Source organism: Ascaphus truei, chromosome 2, assembly GCF_040206685.1.
Source record: "Ascaphus truei isolate aAscTru1 chromosome 2, aAscTru1.hap1, whole genome shotgun sequence".
In the NCBI taxonomy this organism is placed as follows: domain Eukaryota; kingdom Metazoa; phylum Chordata; class Amphibia; order Anura; family Ascaphidae; genus Ascaphus; species Ascaphus truei.
The window spans coordinates 16995987-17013273 of record NC_134484.1 but is presented as its reverse complement, the minus strand read 5'-3'; the positions used below and the strand labels follow the sequence as shown (position 1 = coordinate 17013273).

At 41.1% G+C, this 17287-nt stretch overlaps 1 long non-coding RNA gene across 2 annotated transcripts in view; it reads right to left on the bottom strand.

Moving 5' to 3' along the window:
- Window positions 1-2149: 2149 nt before the first annotated feature.
- LOC142475901 (uncharacterized) overlaps window positions 2150-17287 on the bottom strand; it is a 76773-nt gene continuing 61635 nt past the window's right edge. The window contains exons 5-6 of one of the 2 annotated variants that reach the window (XR_012791197.1): window positions 7981-8140; window positions 2150-2274 (exon numbers count right to left, since the gene is read on the bottom strand). This is a non-coding gene — a long non-coding RNA (uncharacterized LOC142475901). Of the gene's footprint in view, window positions 2275-7690; window positions 8141-17287 lie in introns of those variants that run through there. The other variant, XR_012791196.1, reaches the window with a different exon arrangement.

Here is a 17287-nt window from a genome sequence, read left to right as displayed (position 1 = left end):
AGTAAGACAACTTCCTTTAAATGCTTTCTATATCATATGCTATCAGACCATCCATAGAAAATCCCAGATAAAAAGACACTCGCTCTATACTTTTGCCACTTCTCAGCTGTCCAAGGTAAACAGGCCTTACTGGTATCTTAATTCTTTCTTCATTGCCACATTCCACATAGATAAGAATGTTTTTATATATATATGTAACCCGGTCCCCCATGGTCCCCAGCAGGCATAGGGGCATGTGACACATGATGCCAGAGAGCCCATCGCTCGGTAGAGATCTTCTGCAGAGGCAGTTACATTTTGCGCGATTAAACAGGGAAGGCAGTTGGAGCTGGAACATGGACAGGGGAGGGTGTGTAGGTACATGTGTCTGTGACCCTCTGCACTAGGCCTGAGACACCCCCTAGGCCCCAACTCACCCTAGATTAGATTGTGGCTGCACTAGGGAAGGCACCATTAGTTAGGGACCCTGCCTTTAGTGGTTAGCCAGATTAGGGCCACAGCTGCTTCTGGAACATCTTACTATCTGCAGTCTGGGACCAGACTGAAGAGAGATAGCGACTATCAACGCAAGTGTCACTTCAGTGGGAGGTGTTCAGCCGGCGAAGTATGTCGCAGGATCGGTGGATCCCTTAAACCTCTTGTCAGTGCGCCTGGGTGTGGACACACCCGGCAGGTACCTGTTCACCAAACGTGCACCAACGCTACTGTACAGTAAGGCGCTGATCACGCCTAGAAGGGAGCGTATCTTTTGGGGGACACTCAGAGAGTGAGGTGACTCCGGGACTCTTCTGGTATTGTGGACACGGTGTGCGGGTACACGGTGGTGGGACAAAGCCTGCGCGGCAATTGATAACTGTGATAGCTGTAACCAGTAGAGTTATTATATCCTCTGTGAAGATTAGTGTAAAAGGGGACTTATCCCTGTTCAGAAATGTGCCTCTAATCCAGCAGTGTGGTGGTTAACTGCTGGTAGACAATTAACCAACACCACCTGGCTGATTACAGGTGTCAAAAAAGCCTGCCTCAGAGACAGGAAGAGAGATTTTCTTCAGTACACAAGGGTGCTGACAAGAGGAAAGAGGTCTTGAGCAGAAAGGCTCTACTGAGATCAATACACCCAAAGACCTATATTCCTGGACACAGGGGACCCAGGAACCTACGAGAGACTGAAATGAAGGGACAGCTGCTTTAAGGTATCTCTTGAGACTTTGGGGAATAGGATGGTAATGGGATTATCCCTCCAGCCCTGGAGAAAGGGACTGGGGAAGAAAATGAGCCCTTAAACAGGGATAGGCGTTTGTTATTTTCATATGTTTTGCTGTGTTAAAAGGAACAGGCGCAATAAAGCCTTATTTTAATTTCACTTTAAAAACGGTCTCCATTGCATACCTCTGCACACATCTCTTACAATTAGTTTATATATTATATGACAGTAAAAGGTTTTTGCATAATCTGTGAGCTGTTATTGATTCCTGTTCGGGGTTCTCTCATATAATAGGGATCCTGTGCAGGTCGAGGCGCTGCCACTTTATATATTTGTTAACCCAGGCTCCCAGTGGCGGAGGCTCAGCTCTCTGTGAGCCCACAGGTAGCAGCTTACTATTTGGTCCTATGGCAGAGATGTTATTTTTGTTTGGAGAGGTGAGGAATCAAGTCTTCTTAGATTTATCGAATTTAGATTTATCGAATATATCAATGATAACGACTCCAATTTAAAATTCACATGTAATTATAGTAAAAAATCTGTTAATTTCCTTGATTTTACTATTGTTGTGGAAGAAGGATGCTTAAAAACCAAAACCTTCTACAAGGAAGTTGACAGTAATTACTATATCTTACCCTCCAGCTGCCACCATCCTAGCTGGCTAAACAATGTGCCATATGGCAAATTTAGAAGGGTAAGGCGTAACTGTACAGATCTGAATATCTTTGAGGAACAATCAAAGATATTAGAAAACAGATTCTTGGATAGAAGGTACAATCCCTGTAATATAAAAAAATGCCTTTACTAAAGCTAGAAATTTAGACAGAGGAGATCTGTTAAAAACTGAGACAAATTATAATAACAAATCAAATCAAAATAATAAGGATAAATTCAGCTTTTCATTTCTAACAAATTTTAATAAGGATTTAATAAAATTGTCAAAATTATTAGAAAGCACTGGCATATTGTCAGGAATTATGTGTTGTTGGGTGATGTAGTCCCAGAAGTGCCATCGGTTATATTTAGAAAGGCCAATAATTTGAAGAATCAACTGGCACCAAGTTCTCTTCCTAAAATAAAAGAAAATGGAGAAAAAAATTGGTTACCCAAAATTAAAGTTTTTTTTGGATGTACAGTATGCAAAGCCTATAAATACAGGACAGCCGATAAATTTATATTCGTTTCCCATGTGACAAAAGAACAATATTCTATTAAACAACATGTCACCTGCAGAACTGATCATGTAATTTTTATGATCACATGTCCGTGTGGACTCCAATACATCGGTAAAACATCAAGAGATGTAAGAGTCAGAATTTTAGAACATCTAGGAAATATTAGGAGAGGATTAACTACTCACCTTTTGTCTGAACATTTTTTATAAATTATCATCAAGGTAACACCACAGGACTTACATTTACAGTTCTGGAACAAGTATTAGCCCATTGGAGGGGAGGGGATCGTAATGTTTTACTAACCAAAAGAGAGACATACTGGATCTTTACAACGGAAACCTTAACCCCAAAGGGACTGAATGTAGATATTGAATTGGGAGTATTCCTCTAAAATGATAACATTATGATTATTGATAGAATCTTGGAATATTTGTTACTATGTATTAGAATTTAAAATTATTATGCACTATTTTTGTAATAACCCAATGTATATTAATTATGTTTTCTTTTGTGTCCCCTTTTTCTGCCTCTGTTCCTGAGATAAAACCACAATCGTCGTAATTAAAGTTATTTTAATTTGAGTGAGTCTAGGTTAGAAAATGTTATTTGAGCTTTTTATACTTTTTAGTATATTTTAATACGTTAATATGCCTTATTATTCGTCATTTGTCATATGCCGTATGTGGCAATCTAATGTGTATTAATTATGCCTACTATATTCCGCCCACTTTTGTCGATTTTTCACTATGTTATTATTAATATGTAAGAAGGGAGGACGTAAAGATGTTTTTAGCGATATACCCACCCACTTTTGTTTACCCATATGATGTCATAGTTATTAGCCAATAGGATGTAAGTAAGAGGGAGGGTTTTAGGGTATTTAAAGCAGGATTCAGCAGCCAATAGACACTCCTGATGAAGCCGTAAGCAACGGCGAAACGCGTAGAGTTTTTCAGTCCAGTTAACATCTAAGAGAAAAAACACAGAGTATCCACTTTTACCATCTGATCCGGCGGTTCTCGACGCACCGGAAGTGACGTAACAGGAGCCCCGGCGTGGAGACAGTGTTCCGGTGAAGCGGAGGAAAACGAGGAACCCAAGAGTTCGCGACTCACTGTGTACCCGTTATCCGCTATTCATTATTGCCTACCTTGACTGCATTAAGTGTAAGCCTTCATTTGTATACCTTTTTTAGAATATATTACCATCTACACTATATGGTCTCTTCTTTTCTTCCCTGGAGGTTGGTGGCTGGTGGCTGCTGCATATTCACAGGACGCATCTACCCCTTAAGTTGGATGGCTGCTTGATTTTGACTATCTTCATGTGAGTAGTCATTTTTGAGCTTCTGCACCTAATAATTGATTTTACATTACTACACTATGTGATGTTTTCTTTATTTTCAAGACTACGAGACACGCTCCCCTGTTTTTTTGGAGGAGCCCACAGGTAGCGCCAGCACCAGTCCCTTCATGCTAGAGGGAAAAAGGGCTACATATATAATGTATAACCCTGTTCACTTAATGTAACTATGTATTTGTAACCATGTATCTGTCATCATAATTCTGTGCCCAGGACATACTTGAAAACAAGAGGTACTCTCAATGTATTACTTCCTGGTAAAATATTTTAAATATAAATAAATACAGGAGGAAAGGCTTTTAGAGGCCTGTAACAGGGACTTACCACTCTTGAGAAAAAACTGTCTCTAAATCCAGCAGTGGGCTGGTTAATTACACAGGCAATCAACCAGGCTACACCTGGCTGATTAAGACTGTGTTACAAAAAGTTTTTTTTGAGAAACGGGAATTTTCCTTAGCCCACAACTAGGGATGACCAGTGGAACAGATGTCTTGAGCTTCAGAAGGACTGTATGCTGATAGCAAGACAAGGGGACCAGACCTCTATACCTGGACATAGACATTGTCATAGCACACAAGGGTGCTGACCCAGGAGAGCTGAGAGGCCTTCCCCTACAACTACAACAAACAGATAAGAGACTTTCTTCTTGGACTGTTGTTTATCTATATGTATATATGTTTGGGGGTGGTAACTAGCTTAGCTACCCACCAAGTTAGAGAGAGACGGAGTAAAGGTGTAGATACTCTCCAAAGCGGAGTAGGCCTTTTTTTTTTTTTTAAATGTTTTGCCGTGTTTAAGGAACAGGCGCAATAAAGCCTCATTTTAGTTTCACCTTAAAACGGCCTCCATTACACACCTCTGCAGACATCTTTTACAAGCCCCTACAAATTATATTCACAATTGCTGCAAAGGTTCTGTGATGTAATTGATTAAAGCACCAGGAAAGTACAGATATTCAAGTTGTGTTGATTCCAGTGCATAAAAGCACTAGTGTCCCTACTACATAACTTAGGGGGTAATTCAATAGAGTTATAGAGGCTATTCTGGTATCGGTCCAAAAATCCTGTTGAAGTCAATGGGAGTTTTCAACAGTGCGATCAGCCGCTTTGGAGCATATTGAATAAGACCCACAATAAATGGCAATGTTACTTTGAAGCCCTGAGAACAAAGCAACACTCAGCAGTAAAATGTGTCTGAACATTACATGTTGGTTACAAAATATAGCTAAAACTGCCTCACAACAGGCATACAAAATGATTACCTGCTCCTGGTATCAGTGAACAAGAGTGTGTATCAGTGTGTGTTTTAGGCAACCTCAAAAAATGTATGGCATATTTTCAGAAGTAAGGATTCATTGTGACTGAATTATTCCACTGTTTACTGAGCTGTGTACAGCGCTCGCACCATTAAAGAACAAAAGCAATCCACTTGATGGTTTGAACTGGAATTGATCTCATTGAATGTTACGGAATGTGATTGTTATATTAAACTAGAGCACAAGAGAGAACAGAAATGAACAATCCAAGAATAACGAATGCTGATATCTATCTTAATGGGGCCGATAGTTTCTACAGAAATATTGACATTTGTTACAGGGGGTTACTGGCCTCAGGGGACGCTCTCCATAAAATGATGTGGTTCCATCAATCTCAGGGGTGTCTATAGGAGAAATTTCCTGTTTAATGCACAATAAAAAAAGGTTAAGAGCAGGAAACGTGAGATAAATCAATATTCACGGTGCAGAAAACCGACACATGAGAATTCGGCTATAAAATTAATCAGGGGTCATTTACCAGGAGTCAAGTGGTTGCAAATATACAAATATAATCTAATGTGTGTTGTTTTAATAACTAGATTGCTTTGGTAACTAAATAAATACACATGTAGTTTTTGCTGTGCTATTTTTTCCAGGTTATTTTTTTGACACAGATCAAATAATGAAGATGTAACGTCCATGTGCAACTACTGCATACAGCATAAGAGAACAGTCCTGAGGTCGGTTTATGAAGCTGACTCTATTATTTATTAATAAACCCGTGTGTCGGAGCTAAATGTAGGAAAATTGTTTATCAAATGCCTTGCATGCTATTCAGTTGTATTTACACCATATCGGAACTGGCTGGCTCCATTAAGCACCACAAAAGGGGAAAAAATTATATGTAGCATTATGATATGTGACTTGAATGTTAACATACCAATTTTTTCATGTTGCCCCATATAACCAGTGTCCAAACCAATTACTACTACAAACAGAGCAAGTTCAGAGCAAAGTACCCTGATATAATAACATATTCTAAATAACGATCTAGTCAATTAAACAGTAAATGCCACAATGCCACAATGTCCTTAGCTTGTCACACTGAAAGTATTTCTCCATGCAACGACTACCGATGTTTGCAAGTGGGCACACATCATTTTAAACAAAATATCAAATCCCATTATAATTGACTGTTTTGGCATTCAAGGCAGTAATGTCTGCTGTTAACCAATTCATATATTTATGGGGGTTTCTGAGACAGAGCATGTCATAGTATAGAACATAAGTGATCCTATACCAAGGCTTCCACCAGTTCAAGAGAAATCTAATTATTAACGAAGAGGGCATTGGCTTGGTTCCAAGATGCTGCTAACTGGCTCACCAGCTGATTCCTGTTTGTGGCATTTTAAAGTCAGGTTACATCTCCTGTAAGAAACACTTTAATTTTAATGTTTTAATGTAATGTAATAACTTTGTGTGTTTCATAAAGTATATCAAGAACAGGCTAATTATTAATAAAATAATCAAGCTACACGGTACAAGGTAATGGATTTGTGTGCTGTCATGTTTGGTGTTTTCCATTTCTCTGCTGTGCTCTGTGATATCCTTCATGGCATTCCCTGAGTGAGGGACATTTGGTAAAAGAAAGAGTGGGATTTTAGTATAAACTTTTAATTTGAAACCCCCAATTTTTTGTGGTCCTGTAGCTTTAAAAAAAATGGGGATTTTTTTTTTTAGTTTATTTGATTTAGGAATTTAACCAGTGCTCCAAAGCAATGTGAGAGTCCTAAAACCAAAGTGCAGGAATACTTTTTAAAAGGGACGTCTGTGCGTGTGTGCTTGTGTGTGTGGGTATATACAATTCAATATGCCGTTTTGTCCACCAATGCAGCTACAAAACAAATCACTGCGAAATGCTCAAAGAACTAGATTGGTCATCACTCAAGTCTAGGCGCAAAGTCCTTTCCTGTCTTGCCTTCAAATACTTTCTGGGCAAGCTACCCGTCTATCTGAACAAGCTCCTCACCTCTACCACATGCAGCACTTATCCTCTGAGATCTGACTACAAAAGACTGTTCATGGAGACTGTTCATGGTCCCATGGTGCAACAAAGTATCCGGCCGCTCCTCCTTCTCTTGCCGTGCACCCCAAAACTGGAACAACCTACCGGAGACTCTCACAGCCACCACCAGTCTATGTTCTTTCAAAACAAAAGCTGTCATATTTTAATCTGGTCTGTAACTGTTACATACGCCTATAATATACATCTTCTCTAACTGTGCATGCAATGTCTTGTACTGTATATAATGTACTGTCCCGGCAAGCTTTATTCTAAAGCTTGCCGGGTGCATAGCGGGCTAGCCGCGGGTTACCCTGTTCACTTAATGTAACCATGTATTATTTGTCATCTTAACTCTATGCCCAGGACATACATGAAAACGAGAGGTAACTCTCAATGTATTACTTCCTGGTAAAACATTCTCTAAATAAATAAATAAATAAATTAATTAATACAATGCAATGTCTTGTATAGAATGTATAACCCTGCTCACTTAATGTAACCATGTATTTGTAACCATGTATCATTCATCCTAATTCTGTGCCCAGGACATACTTGAAAACGAGAGGTTACTCACAATGTATTAATTCCTGCTAAATCTCAGACAGTCCAGGAGGAGCATATATGGGAAACACAAGAAGAAATAATGCAAAATTTAAGTGCAGATATATTGGTAAAGAGATAAATGATGAGATGCAATCTTGGCTCTGATGGTATGCCTACTCACAAGATGTCAATGATATAAATGCGTTTTGCAGATAGGGCTGCTGCCCAGTAGGTGTTATTGATGTGTGGAACTCCCTCTAGGCTCGTCTCGTCAGTATGGTGATGGTATATATGAGAGAGAAAAACAGCAATACATAGCGCGATCTGATGTATAAAATACTTTATAAAAAAACAGGTATATAAAATGTGCACTTACAATGTGCTAAAATCAATCAAGCGTTTGTCACAATAAATGTGTATAAACTGGGTTCACCGCAGCTCTCACCGCCTCCCCTTGGTAATCGGAGCTCCTTCGCCTGCACTTTGAAATCCCAGCTTCTCTCTGAGCTTCCTTCTGTGCGTGTGACGTCACGGCTCTGAGGATAAGGAAACTACGGGTCGCCCACTAGTCCAAAACACCACTCTACGCGTTTCGCCCAGCCCTTGAGAACTGCATATGGCTTCGTCAGGAGTGTGTTACTTCCTGCTAAAACATTTGATAAATAAATTAATTAATGGTCCAACAAAACAATGAGAAAAAAAAAACCCATTACAGTACAGTATGTTTACTGTATAGTAGTAGTGACTGGTGAAAGTGTACAGATGTACCAGAGATTTCAAACGATCTCTAGGTAAGCGGAGGCCAACTCCAGTCCTCAAGAGATTGCAACAGGTCAGCTTTTAAAGATATCCCTGCTTCAGCACAGGAGGCTCAATCAGTGGCTCAGTCTAGAACGGAGCCACTAACTGTGCCACCTGTGCTGAAGCAGGGATATCCTGAAAGACTGGTAGCTCTTGAGGACGGGAGTTGGAGACACCTGCTCTAAGTTGTCTGCAAGCGCATCATGTAGTCTCCGGAGACTGGTCTGCTTAGCAGACAGAAGGTGTCAGAAAGGACCCTCTCCCTTTCCTTTCAGATTTAAAAATGGATGATGATTCAAATCTGAAAACCAGGCCAGTTTAACAATATCATACATGGCAGGTTGTCTGTGTTGCATACGTTTGATATTTGTTTCCCCCTCAAAGGTTAAAATGATCACTATCAAGACAGATGTCCATGCGTGCATTAGAGTCATACGTATGCAATGGTGAGAGTAGCCCTAGTTATTCTATGGGCTATAGGGGGCGAGTTTATAGGGTATTTTATGCTCTCAGGTTCATTGGAGTTTAAAATCATTCTTTTTCCCAGCCATACATGGCACAAACGATTGAGGAGTTGGAGATAAGAAACACCCACAAAAGGTTTGCTTGTTCTTGTGACAGGGGCAATGTTTTGAGCATAAAAACAATGCATTTGGGTATCAAAAGTAGAATTCAACAGAGAGGTGTTATACCAAATGATGCAGGAATTCTTGTATTTCAATCTCACAACCTCTTGAGGCGTCTAATAGTTGGTATTGTGTTTTTTTGGTAACATCCTTTTTCTGTAAACAAGCACTGTACCACGTTTCGTATATTAAATCTAAAATTGAATAAGTGCTGTCCTTGAGCTCTAATTAAACTAGTACCTTTGTGAAGAGTTTAGCCGCATTTTCTTACACATTTTGCTACAGTACATTGTTTTTTTTGCGTTAATTACATCTTTCTTTTCCAGTAAACGGGACACTAAGAACTCCTGAGGGTGAGACCTTAAATTATTCTTGGTGGTGGCAGCGTATTAACGTTTAGTGTGATGGTTTATGGGGGAGATATTGCTATTTTTTTGTGCCCTGCGGGAAGCTAAGTGAGTCAGCTGGACAGCTGGAGTTTTTAACCACTGTCACATACACAAGTCACGTGCATACGGGTGTGGCTTTCGTGACATGAAGTAGCATCACTTAGTAAATATGACCCAATGAGGTGCATTCTGGGGTTAAGTTAGTTTTACCCTGATCTAGGAAAAAAAGAACATATGATATAAACTATACTTAATTATTATTATTATAATTATAAATGGTATTTTTCCCATCATTTGCTTGCAGCATCATACATATGTAAATTTTGATGGCTTCAAAGGCTTCTTAAAAATTACCAATGGAAAAAAAAAATTCAACCTTGATGAAATGTTAATGTAATATATGGCAGAGATGTCTCATAATGTGTTGCCAAGAGCATGTTTCGCTCGGCCCTCTGGGAATTTTTAATTGCTGTGCAATGTGGAATCTCAGTAATATTCTCATAGGGGTTTAAGCCTACAAGATTATTTATTAGCGCACTTAGCAAGAGCAATGGTATCTCTTAATTAACGATCTCCTTCATGCTAAGTGGACTTGATTCACTGCTCTGCTTGGAGGTAAATCCCAATATTCTTTATTTATTGTCCACATAGATTTTCCAAAGATAAAATATCGCAAGCAGGGATAAAAAAATAAATAAATAACCGTACCCTCTATTTGCTGTGCAGGATTATACCGTGGGTATTGTTCCATGAAAAAAAAAAAAAGATTGTTTACTGGCTTGGGTACCAGATTTGGAAACATAAACTATTAAACATTGATGTCTTTATAAAAAGAAGCTTCAAGCCACAGAGGACCCATACTGAGATGTATTTTGAAAGCTCACATATAGCAGCCTTGTAATTTGGGAAAGATGTGAGTTACATGTGGTGAAAGGGTCATGTTCGGTCCATAGGATTCACCTGTAGTTAGAGAGGAGCAAAACGTATTCTGTGTTCTTTCTGAGAAGCCCTTCGCCCTCTTTTCTAGAAAGTGAAACCATTCTTAAAACATATTATTTGCTATTTTGTTTGGGCAAATGCATCAAGGTGCTTGCCTCTTTGTCAACTTTCCCATAATACATGCAATAATTTGCAAAGATCAAATAAAACAGTGCATCAACGCTTTACAACACACACTTTTAATAAAGCAGCAATCCTGTCACGGGAGACCAGAACTTAACCCAGAGATCAAGGCACCAGACAGGACAAGCGCAAAACATGTGGAAACAAAACATATATATCTAATGGTGCAGTATAGTTATATTATAAGTGAAAAATCTTCTTTAGGTCTATACTGCACCGACACACTTTATTCGAGCAAATATCCAGTATGTACCTGGCAGATACCTGGAATGCGCCGCTCCTCACCTCTGACAAGCCCCGTTGTGTTTGCCTTCCCAGCCTGGGTTCATGCCTGGCTGACGGGCGGCTAATCTGTTAAATGATAATGATTAGGATTTAATAGGCTGCAATGCTTCGCGTGTCTACCAGATGGCATAAATTCATGAATTGTAATGCTGTATATATATATATACTGTGCAGTATTGCAGCCAGCGGGAATAAAATGCTTCAATCCCTGCCTGGAAAATAACCCAATGCACTCGGGCAGAAAACAGTCACAAACCTCAATACACCCGGGTATACCCGAATTCGTGGGACTAGCCGAGCTCGAATAAAGTGTGTCGCCAGTGTAGCTGTTATACTCACAAAAGTGAGAATCGATCTGTGTGCGTAATGGTATCTTTAGATATTGCCTCTTCAATTTTGAGGACGAGTTAACCAACTTCAGCAATGATGTAAGTATGGATTCCTTAAATGGTTAAGCACAGAAAACCAAACATAGTGCAGACTGTATAAAACTGTATTAGAATGGTAAGTGAATTACAATACACTCACATGATATCAGTTGTTATTAGGCATTTAGATACACAATTGATCTCGCCTCCGGTTTGGCTGTTTGCTTCTCCTCTGCTCTGTTCCTGATGAAACCGAGTAAGGTGAAACGCGTAGAGTGACGTTGAGAGAGGATCCACAGCTGCCTCGCCGACCGGAACTGCCCAAACCCGCTGACGTCACATCCGGATCTGCTGGAACACAGCCGTGAGACGCACGCCGAGCAGAGGAGAAGCAAACAGCCAAACCGGAGGCGAGATCAATTGTGTATCTAAATGCCTAATAACAACTGATATCATGTGAGTGTATTGTAATTCACTTACCATTCTAATACAGTTTTATACAGTCTGCACTATGTTTGGTTTTCTGTGCTTAACCATTTAAGGAATCCATACTTACATCATTGCTGAAGTTGGTTAACTCGTCCTCAAAATTGAAGAGGCAATATCTAAAGATACCATTACGCACACAGATCGATTCTCACTTTTGTGAGTATAACAGCTATAGACCTAAAGAAGATTTTTCACTTATAATATAACTATACTGCACCATTAGATATATATTTTTTGTTTCCACATGTTTTGCGCTTCCCACCGACCACCACTTCTTCATACCTACCTGGGATTGAGAGAGCAATCCTGCTTTGGGTCACAGCTGCATCAAAAAAGTTTGTTTGTATCACCACATTTATATTCACTTTGGTTATAAATTGTTACTATTGTGTTAACACATGTTTTAATTATAAATAGAGCGCCACTATTGATATATACCTTTTGCACCAGACAGGACAAAACAGTTCAATAAAGAAGTTTTATTCCAGCCGGAGCCAGCAAGCACAACCCAAAAAACACAATCCGAGCTATACTCACAAAAATGGGGGCATACAAGGGGAATTCCTAGCTGGCTAGGTGCTGGGCCCCACTTCAAAGGCTTACCCAGGTCTTGTTTCCACTCTAGATGAGGTGGGGACCGTCCAGACCTCTCCGGTACAATTTGCAGCAGAGCACTTTTAAAAGTCCTGCTCTCTGCTTCTCTGGCACAGCTACAGTCCTGAAGCACAAAACACTTTCAAATTCCCCACTCGGTGAGGCTCTCATCCTCGTTTTTGGGTCTCTGGTGCAGTCTCGGAGCACACTGTTTAGTGTACCTCCACGACAGAATCAGAATGAACTGCGTAACGCTGATCGGGTTCCCCTTTCGTAGATTCCCGGCTACCATAGGAAATCATAGTAGAAGGGCTAGCGATCAATTGTATTGTATTGTATGTCTTTATATAGCGCCAAAAGTGTACTCAGTGCTTCCCAAAGAATACAGTACAGGGAATTAAAATGATACAATAAGTGCAGCAAAATCAGACAATAGGAAAGGAAATCCCTGCCCCGAAGAGCTTAAAATCTAAGATTTATGGTGGGAGACTTACAGAGACAGCAGGTGAGGGAATAAGTGCTGTGTATGGCAGTGCTTGGCCACAGTGGGTGGTAGGAGTGGCTGAGTGTGGGACAGTAACCATGAGTGCAGGCTGTTGGGATGCTTAACTTGTGGGGTGAGTTTTAAGGTTAGTCAGTATTAAATCAGAAGGTTAACACCATTTACAGGGGAAGAGATGGCAGGCTGCATGGGTGATATCAGGTGTGACTTGGTTCAGGCTTAGGGTAGATCCCCAGCAGCAGGAAGGAGTAGATAGAGGGTGTGAATAGAGGATTTGTGTGGGTGCTTTTTATTGAGGAGTAAAGAAGTTGTTGGGAGAGAGGTGTATAAATAATGGTGCAGTGGGGAGTGGGGAAATTGGAGCGAACAGAAAAGTTCACAAATTAGTGAGGAAACAGTAAGCAAAAAAAGCAATAGGTAGGGCATGATGAGATGCAGGAGGAGACAGTCCAGGTATTGGAGGATAGGAAAAGTACAAAGAATCATAGCATTGAGAAAATCAAGATCTCACAGCTGCAGAGTTGTCGTTGTGCAGAGTCCAGATCTTCCTCCAATCTTCACCTCCAATTTCAACTCCAAAATTAACTCCAGACACTTTAAAATGTTGCACAGCCATCCACAACGCGGATTCTGCTCAGGACCCAATCAGGAGGTGAGAGCTCACCAGCATTGGCAAATCAGTGCCTGGGGAGGGCTGAGGGAGTTTAAAGGACTTGTGGAGGGAAATTCAAATTGGCCAATGGGAGCATTACCTACCAGAACGACTCGACAGCATCTTCCCCTCCACCAGCAGTATATCAACCGCTGGGCTGGGGAGGATACAAATTGCGTCACTTTTCGGGTGAATTACCCCCCATTCTGATCTCTGCCCCTGGACACTCTCTCCTTTATTCCTCACCTCCCCCTCCAGTCCAAGCAGCAGCCATTTTCTCCAGACATGCGGCCTGCTCTACGAATTTCTCAGCCATGCATGTTCAGTGACTTTGGCTCTGCTTTACTGTTGCACCAAACACATTTTTATACTTGCACTATACAGTACACACAGTTAGAAAGAGTACACTTTTACATGGGATGCAAGGGGCATATTAAGATAGGGTAGCTCAGGGGTCGGGTGGCCACATGAGCCCCAGGGAAGGACTGGGTTTAACCTTTATTTTACTGATCTCTGGACCCCTTTCCATCACAAATCCCACCAGATATCAGTTGTTTTTTTAACCTGGATAGATCTAGTAGTTCTGCAGAATTCAATCTTATCTTAACTACTGTACATACAGTATATGGTCATGGGGTCACTAATAGAGATCCCCGACATGACGTTGCAGCTTTGCTGGCCACCAGAATAAGGCTGATGCCGGTCATCACATTGTCTGAATTCTAAGTTCACGGCAACAAGAGTCTCCACAGAGCTGGAAAGTTGGTTGGGTTCAGTTTTTTTTATTGTGTTTCTTATTATTCTTTTAAACTGTTGCCCAATAACTTAATATTACGGTTCACCACTCCTGTTTTTTTCCCCTCTTCATAGGAAGAAGGAAAATGGAAGAATAACTATGGGTAGAGAGGGCAAATACAAAGAGAGAAGGAGAAGATGTATTGTATGTTTGTGTGCATGTGTGTGTGTGTGTGTATGTGTGTGTGTGTGTATGTATGTATGTATGTATATATTGTTTTTTTTTACATAGCCCCGACAGTGTACTCAGCATTTTACAAAGACAATACTGTACAGGAAAATATAATAATACAATAATCGCAGGAAAGTCAAACAATAAGAAAGGAAATCCCTGCCCTGGAGAGCTTAAAATCTAAGTAGTATGATGTGAGACTTACAGAGACAGCAGTTGAGGGAATAAGTGCAGTAAATGACAGTGCTTGGCCACAATGGTTGGTAGGAGTGACTGTGGGTGTGGGACAGTAACCATGAGAACAGGCGTTAAAATAGATGGGTTAAGACCATTATCAGGGAGGAGACAGGGAGGTGTGTGATACAGCAGGTGTGTATATGGCTGGGAATGTGTGAATCTGTCCTGCGCTTCAGTGTGCAGAGTGGCAGTCTGAAATTGTGTCAGACACTGGGGCAGCGCATGAGGGAGCTCCGCTTGGCCACAGAATTGACCGGTGCAGGGGGCTGTTGGTAACTTACCTCACCTGCATCTCCGGTCTGGGGCCTGCTCACCTCGGCTGCTCCTGCGTGCCACCGTCAGATGAGTTACAGGAAACAATGGTGGATTCCGGCGCAACTGCGCATGTCTGCTTATAAGCAGGCAGCTTCCGCTTCTCCCCACTCCAAGACGAAGCCCTATTCCTAAGGGTGAAATGCGTTGAGGGGGAGAATGCGGTGCTAGCCCTTGTGTGTTCTATGAATAAAGTTTTTTGAAGATCCCAGCAGCCTCTCTGAGTCAGACATGCGCAGTTGCGCCGGAATCCACCATTGTTTCGTGTATATGGCTGGGTCTAGGATTACGAGAGATATCCCCAACAGCAAAAAGGAGTAGAGAGAGAGGAGATGAAAAGAAGATTTGTAGGAGTGCTTTTTATTGAGGGGTGTAGAAGTTGTTGGGAAAGAGGTTGTAAATAGTGGTGCAGTGTCTGGGCACAAGCATGGGTGGAGGGGAGGAGAGATGAAGTAATGTGGATAGAAGGAGGAGGGTGTGGAAGTTGGAGAGAATAGAAAAGTTTACAAAGGATTGAGGAAACAACCAACAAGAAAAGCAATGGGGAGGGCATAATGAGATCCAGGCAACAAGGAGAGACAGGTAGGAGACTTACAGAGACAGCTTCGGAAGCCCCCTGCTTCCATACTATGTAAAAAAACATGCATTTGTAGGCAGCATTATTACCTTAGCCGCTAACCGTTTTTATTATGTTTTTTTTTTTTTTAGGTTGCCCATTTATTACCATTGTGGCAATCCATGCCCAGATTGACAATCAATGGGTTTATTGGCTACTGTGTAATGTATTGTACTGTTATGTAAATGTTATTTAATTGTGTATTTAGTTTGTTATGAAAACAAATGGGCAAACGTTCTATTAGCCATTTTTGGCTACTAGTGTTTTGACAATTTGTATGTGTGGTGATGGGGGTAGAAGGGGTGGAGTATGGGGGTAGTTGCCCCGGGGAGGGTAGCTAGGTCTCCTGGGTGGGTAACGGGCAGGGTTAACCCATTAATTACGATAGCGGTTATTAACAGCTAAGGTAATTAAGGGGATAGTGGCTAGTAGTTAGTATTTTAATTTTATTGTTGCTGCCCATGGAAGATGTGGAGCACAAGATGAGGGTGGCCTTCATCCTGGCAGGGGTAAGAACAACTTTAATTTACTACATGCTAGCTGGGTAATGTTTTATTTTTTAATGTGCTATTATCCAGATCTGGATAAAAGAGATTTTGCCCATTACTTTAGTGTATGTGTTGTTGGGGGGGGGGGGGGGTTGGCTGGGGTTAGTGAGGGTGGTAGCAGGGTGCCCATTCATTGCCAATGGGGTGATCTTTGCTCCCATTCAGGGCATAGGTAACCACACTGGCAATCAATGGGCGTATTGGATAGTATTGGTTGTTGCATTATATTTTAATGTTTATATGGGGTAGATGGGGTGGGTGAAGGGGGTAGTTGTGGTGGGTGGTTAGGCTCCTCGGGGGGGAAGTAGAGGGGATAACCCCTTCATTTCCTTAGCGATAGTAACCACTAAGGTACTGAAGGGGTTAACCCCCTCTCGCAACCTTCCCGATAGACCTAGCCACCCATCCTGGGGAAACTACCCCCTTCACCAACTCCCTCTACCCCCAACAAACCAGGTACTGTGCTTTTACCTGCTAAGCCGCTAAGGTAATGAAGCTGTTTTTATTTAATTTTGTAACATAGTATTGAAGCAGGGGGATCTCCGAAGCTGAACCACATTAATTTCAACCCTGGACACACCTTCCTTCCCGAGTTACAGGCCCTGTAACTCGGGAAGCAGGGGTTTCCCGATTCAGCTCCGGAGACACCCTGCTTCAATACTGTGTTATTAAAATAAAAACAGTGCGATCGCCTGTAAGAGCTGTGCAGAGAGGTAGCTCTCTGTGCAGCTCTTACAGACTGCAGGCAGATCGCAGGGCAGAAGATTGAAAAAGACAGAGCTAGAGGCACTGCTATCCTGAGCGGTATGGTATTTTTGTACCTAATGATATCTTACTTGCAATAACTCTTTCTGAATACAGTGATAACACAAACGTCAGACCGTGAGGTAGGTCATGCCAAAATGTTAAATATGGCAGTGATTTTATCGAAGCTACTAGAATAAGCCCCAGAGACTCTAAAGTTATATATAAAAAAAAAAGTAAAGGGTGAAATGTGCACCTAGTATCACTTTCTAAACTAAAAGATGTTGAGATTGCACCTGCAATCTAGATGCAAGGAATTTTTGTGATGCTCTCTTTGAAGATACCATGCCAGATCAGTTAAAATCTATGGTACATCTGTACACTGTCACCAGTCACTTCCCTTATAAACATATTTATTTTTAGTGTTTTAT